General features: G+C 36.5%; 1 long non-coding RNA gene across 1 annotated transcript; it reads left to right on the top strand.

Moving 5' to 3' along the window:
- The first annotated feature begins 744 nt into the window (after positions 1-744).
- On the top strand, positions 745-2,639 carry LOC114460821 (uncharacterized). The gene is made up of 2 exons (XR_003673756.1): positions 745-792; positions 2,467-2,639. It is a non-coding gene; the product is annotated as an uncharacterized LOC114460821 (long non-coding RNA).
- Positions 2,640-6,075: the final 3,436 nt, after the last annotated feature.

Genomic DNA, 6,075 nt, shown 5'->3' with positions numbered 1-6,075 from the left:
TTATTTATGTTTTCTTTGATGTTTATGCATAATCAATGTAATCTGTTCATTAGACAGTTTGTTTTAAATGCATAAATACAAAGTTTTTGACATTCCACCTAGAACGTTTTATAGACTTTATATAACATACTGTCAGCATTTCTTGCTTTCAGAGATTCCTAAAGATAGGAATAGTTTTCTTACTAGAAAATGTTTTATTGGATGCTCTGACACATTGGATGTATTGACACAAACACTTACCTCATTGAATTGTTTTATTTATCCAGGTTAGCCACACCATGTCTTGTTCTCATGCACATTTTTTTGAAATAGTGTTCTCTAATAATAATAATAATAATAATAAAAAAGAACCTAGTTTGATCTTTATACACATTTTTGTACTTTTTTATTGCATGGGAGAGAACTTTTACTCTGAGTACATTTTAAATGATCAAGTTTTTACTTTTACTTGATTAGTAACTTTACTTTGACTTAAGTAAAATGTCATCAAAGTAACAGTACTTCTACTTAAGTAGACTTTTTCTGTTCTCTTTCCACCCCTGGTTGCTATAGATACGATCAACAGACTGATGAAAATAACCGTGATGGGTACAGAGTCAGAGCGTGCAGCAGGAGTCTCCATAAGATGGATGTTCCTGTCAGATTTCCAAGTATCTTGATCATTTAAAAAAAAAATTCACAAAAAACAGAAAAAAATTCACAAAAGCTCTTTTCACTAATTTTTCCTCCTGTTTCTTTTTTTCTGTTTTCCATGAATCTCTCATCACTCGTCTGTCAGCCTGATTATTTACAGTAAGTACGTTACTCACTACTCCACGGGTCAATATAAGTGAAACACTGAGGTATAAAGAGTGCTGATATATTTACTAAAGTAGAAGAAGTTAATATTACTTGATTTAAATTGTACTCAAGTACAATGTTTATTTTTGGTAATAAATCTTGGTACGGGTCCCTTGCATACATAAACATCTCATGTAGAAACTTAAAAAGGAAGAGACCAAATCTACCACAATTACAACTTTATTTATTTTCCACAAAGGCATCTGTATAAAAGCTTTGTAAGAATGTACAATTATTAATAAAATAAAACAACATTAATTAATTAAAATCAAAATCAATAAATTCTCAGGTTATATAGTTTAGATACATTTATGAACTCTAAAACTAAAAAAATAACCTCCATTCAATGCTGTTTTGGTGCCGTACATTACGTTTAATCTGATTGATCGGCTATGATGTGATGCATTACGTTTAATCTGATTGATTGGCTATGATGTGATGCATTACGTTTAATCTGATTGATCAGCTATGATGTGATGCATTACATTTAATCTGATTGATTGGCTATGATGTGATGCATTAAGTTTCATCTGATTGATCGGCTATGATGTGATGCATTACATTTAATCTGATTGATCGGCTATGATGTGATGCATTACGTTTAATCTGATTGATCAGCTATGATGTGATGCATTACATTTAATCTGATTGATTGGCTATGATGTGATGCATTAAGTTTCATCTGATTGATCGGCTATGATGTGATGCATTACATTTAATCTGATTGATCGCTATGATGTGATGCATTACATTTAATCTGATTGATCTGCTTTGATGTGATGCATTACGCTTAATCTGATTGATCGGCTATGATGTGATGCATTACATTTAATCTGATTGATCGGCTATGATGTGATGCATTACGTTTAATCTGATTGGTCGGCTATAATGTGATGCATTACGTTTAATCTGATTGATCGGCTATGATGTGATGCATTATGTTTAATCTGATTGATCGGCTATGATGTGATGCATTACATTTAATCTGATTGATCGGCTATGATGTGATGCATTACGTTTAATCTGATTGATCGGCTATGATGTGATGCATTACATTTAATCTGATTGATCGGCTATGATGTGATGCATTACATTTAATCTGATTGATCGGCTATGATGTGATGCATTACGTTTAATCTGATTGATTGGCTATAATGTGATGCATTACATTTAATCTGAATTAATGAGTCATCGTTTTAACTTTTTAAATTAATAATTTGTTTATGTTCCTTGTCTTTTATGCCTGTGTATTAATACTAGGCATGCAACAGTAATATTCTCTACAGGGTTGGGCTCAATGATAGTTGTAATCACATAACTGATAAGTATGCATTATTAATAATTAATTACAATTATGACAGAATCGTAAATGCTAAATTCTGTGGCCGTTTTGATCTTAATTGAATTGTAATTGAGTTCTAATAATTGACTTAGAACTGTAACATGGTTTTCCAGTTTTATGTCAATTACAATTACTGTCTAATACATATGTAGCTCATGTGTGTGTGTGTGTGTGTGCGTGTGCGTGTGCGTGTGCGTGTGCGTGTGCGTGTGCGTGTGCGTGTGCGCGTGCGCGTGCGCGTGCGCGTGTGCGTGTGTGTGTACGGATTTGCACTGCAATCTTAGTAAAGTCCCCACAGCAAGTAAGGAAGCAGCTCCACCAAGATCCCCCCCAACAGACAAGCCCCCACCCCTCCCCTATGTAACACACTAGGGGCTCAGGAACCGACTACAAATAAAGGTAAACAGAAATAGGTCCGCCTGTTGAACCAAAGTGTGTGAATAATTGACAGACAAAATCATTTTGGGTAAGTATATATATTTAAGATATTTGGAGTCAGTATATATTTTATATATATTATTTAGTTGCTATTGATAATTAGATATAGACAATAAACAACAATAACAAAAATATAATTACAAAACACAAAGGAAATCATTTCTTATTTCAGAATTCAGCAGTCATAGTTAGTTTCCTTTAGTGTGTCTCAGTTCAGTTTGTTTGATTTCACAGAGTTGACATGTGAAGGGTTCCACAAAGTTCTTTCGCGTCGGAAAAAAAAAGAAAAGCAAACAAACAAAAAATCCCCAGGGTTTAATCCAGATATAAGGTCCGTGTGTCCGAGGAAACAAAAAGATCAGATATTCCTACTGCGATGCAGCGGTGGTTGGGTGGTGGCTCGCCATCTAGTGGTTGAGAGTAATAGGTGATCCAGAACTAACAAAAAAAAACCTGACCTATAAAACAAGGCCAACAACATTTAGTCAAAAAGCTAATAAAATTAGCACCTTTTAAAGAAGAAAATAAATTAACCTTAGCACCCTTAGATATAATTGATCATTGTTAAATAAATGAACAGTTATAAATACTTGAAATAAATCACAGCAGAAAAATCCATATCAATGGTAATCAATTTGAAGCTTCATTATATACATTCACAGTTAAATATGAAGTGCACTTTTAAATCAAAATCATTAGCTGTAACGCTAAGTCATATCATAAACATACATGTCTTCAACTTATTCTTTAAATAATTCATTGTTGTTGTACAACACATATCTAATTCATTCAATTCATTCAAAAGGTCAAAGCCTTTTCAAAACCACGTCATAGTTAGGTCTGCAGTGTATCAGTTTCTGAATTAAAAATAAATAAATATATTTATTGATATGTGCACAACCCCGTAGGATGTAGTTTTGCCCAAACATCCATTCATACATTTTCAGACCCACTTATTCCTGTTTGTCAGGGTCGCGGGGGTCTGCCGGTGCTAATCCCTGGCTCTCATTGGGCGCTGGGTGGGGGTACACCCTGGACAGGGCACCAGTCCATCGTAGGGTTTAACAATACTGTAAAATCTATGGTTGTCAGACATTTTTTCAATTACAAAATTTACTTTTAAAATGTCAGTATATTTATTTGTTTCTACAGAAAATCTTTATCATTTCAACATTTCATTACCGTAAAAATAAAGTTTTGTCCAGTCTCACAATTAACTGTTATTTGATGTATTTAATACAGTAAAATGAAGTTTTGGGATTTATGCTCCTTTACTGTTGGAATTTGACAGTCTGTATATTTTACTGACTTTTTTTTACAGTGTGGCTACTAAAGCATAAAAATAGCAAAATTACAAAAAATATACAGTATATATATATATATATATATATATATATATATATATTTGTAAGACCCTAAAAAGTAGTTCAAATTTAATACTGTAAAACAGGGGTGAGGCTGCAGTAAAGCATAAAACCTTTTTTAATCATTGATTTTTATACCATACTTACACCTGTTCCAACTCAGCTAAGAGTGTTGAAGCAGGTGTTCGCGAGTGTCCCTCCTTCATTTTTGTGCACCCCCCAACGCAAGTGCACAAAATGACAGAAAAATATACACAACAATAACAAAACAACAAAAATACACAAAGCAAAGAAACACACAAAAAAACAGTTTTGTTCTTGAATGTATTGATGATCAGATGATGACGACATTGACTTTTAAAATGTGGTCCTCTGATCACATATCAATTTCTTTGGTTCCCAAAGCTGTACAGATAACATTTCCAGCCACATCACAAACCAATTGGGTTATTCTGCTTGATTGAAATACTGTATCAAGGCTGCCCTGATGTCAGCCCCCTCTGCATTGCCAGTGTCGGGCAGTGGTTGGACGGGAGGTTGATTGTGTTCCAATCCGGCAGTCCGCCCCTCAATGAAGTTGTCCCCATGCTCTTCACATATGTTATGGAGAACACAGCAGGCCATCGCCATCTTCTTGCTCAGCTCTAGCTTACAGTCATTTCTTTTTAGGAGACACCTCCAGCGAACTTTTAGTCTCCCAAAAGCCATTTCAACCACAGATCGAGCACTGCTCAGTCTGTAGTTGTACGTGCGCTGCTCAGGGGTCAGTCTGCCTGTGTCTGAAAATGGTTTCATGAGCCAGTTCTGTATTGGGTATGCTGGGTCACCAATAAGGTAATCTGATCTCAACTGTCTGCATGTTTCAAACTGTAGGCTTCAAACTAATAATAAACTGGAATATTAGCATTTCCTGAAGTTCAAGTTAGGATGCATAGCTGAGACACCCCACCCACCCACACACACACACACACATATCAAAGAACGCAGAATCTGTCACGCCATCCACCAATCAGGAGCCAGCAGAAGGAATATCAGTGTGAATTTCACTGTGACATCATCACACACTCTGCTGATGACATCATCAGGAGCTGGTCGCACATCAAAGGACTCAGCAACACATTGAGAATCTTTAATGAGGGACAACCTTCAGAGAGAGACACAATAACCCACAAACTCCTTGGACTCAGTGAATTTACTTTATCTCTGTCACTCTGACAACAGTTACATTTTTGATCTAATGATAGAAGTGCATCAGTTCAATGTAAAAAGTCTGGAACAAACATGCTTTGAAGCTCTGAAGGATCACCTCTGTCCAGAAAAATGCATCGGGCTGTGGCAGTTTACTAAAGTCTGGTATATTCCCATTTTGTTTCAACTGAAGTATGAGGCCTTTCACTTTATCTGTGAGAATTTTGAGGAGGTTTCACTCTGTGAAGAGTTTTTGCAGCTTGCAGAGCAGGAGCTGGCTGATATCCTGGGTCAGGATGACCTTACTGTGACCCAGGAGATCACAGTTTATCAAAGTGTTTTAAGATGGATAAACCACATGCCTGAGGAACGACAGGGAGCCATTTCTACTCTGTTACCAAAGGTACGACTGGGGCTGATGGACAAAAGTTACATCACAGACAATGTGCTTAACAATGAGGTGGTAAAAACAAACCCTGAGTCCCACCTCTTGGTCTCTGATACCCTTAAAGTCATGTCTCAACCTTCGTTACTCTGCTCTGAGTCTGGGATCAACAACACCTTGTTTTGCCGTCGTTTGCCAAACGCCGTCTTACTGATGTTTAGATTCTTTTCTAAGACCATAGAGGCCTTTGACTACAGAACTAACAGCTGGATCACAGTTCACATTCATCCCAGTCACGAGAATCCCATGACTCACTTACTATTCTACAGCACTGTCTTCCTTGGTAGATGCTTCTACATTGTGGGTGGTGGTTTAAGTTGGACCGACCTCTCTAACAGAGTGTGGAGGTATAACCTAGTCACACACACTTGGCAGGAGATGTCACCAATGCAGGAGCCACGGTACTTAATGAGTGTTACTGTGCTAAAGGGATACATCTACGCTATGGGGGGCTACAG

The sequence above is a fragment of the Gouania willdenowi genome, unplaced genomic scaffold, assembly GCF_900634775.1.
Source record: "Gouania willdenowi unplaced genomic scaffold, fGouWil2.1 scaffold_7_arrow_ctg1, whole genome shotgun sequence".
NCBI classification, from domain to species: Eukaryota; Metazoa; Chordata; class Actinopteri; order Blenniiformes; family Gobiesocidae; genus Gouania; species Gouania willdenowi.
This window is presented reverse-complemented; position numbering and strand designations above follow the sequence as displayed.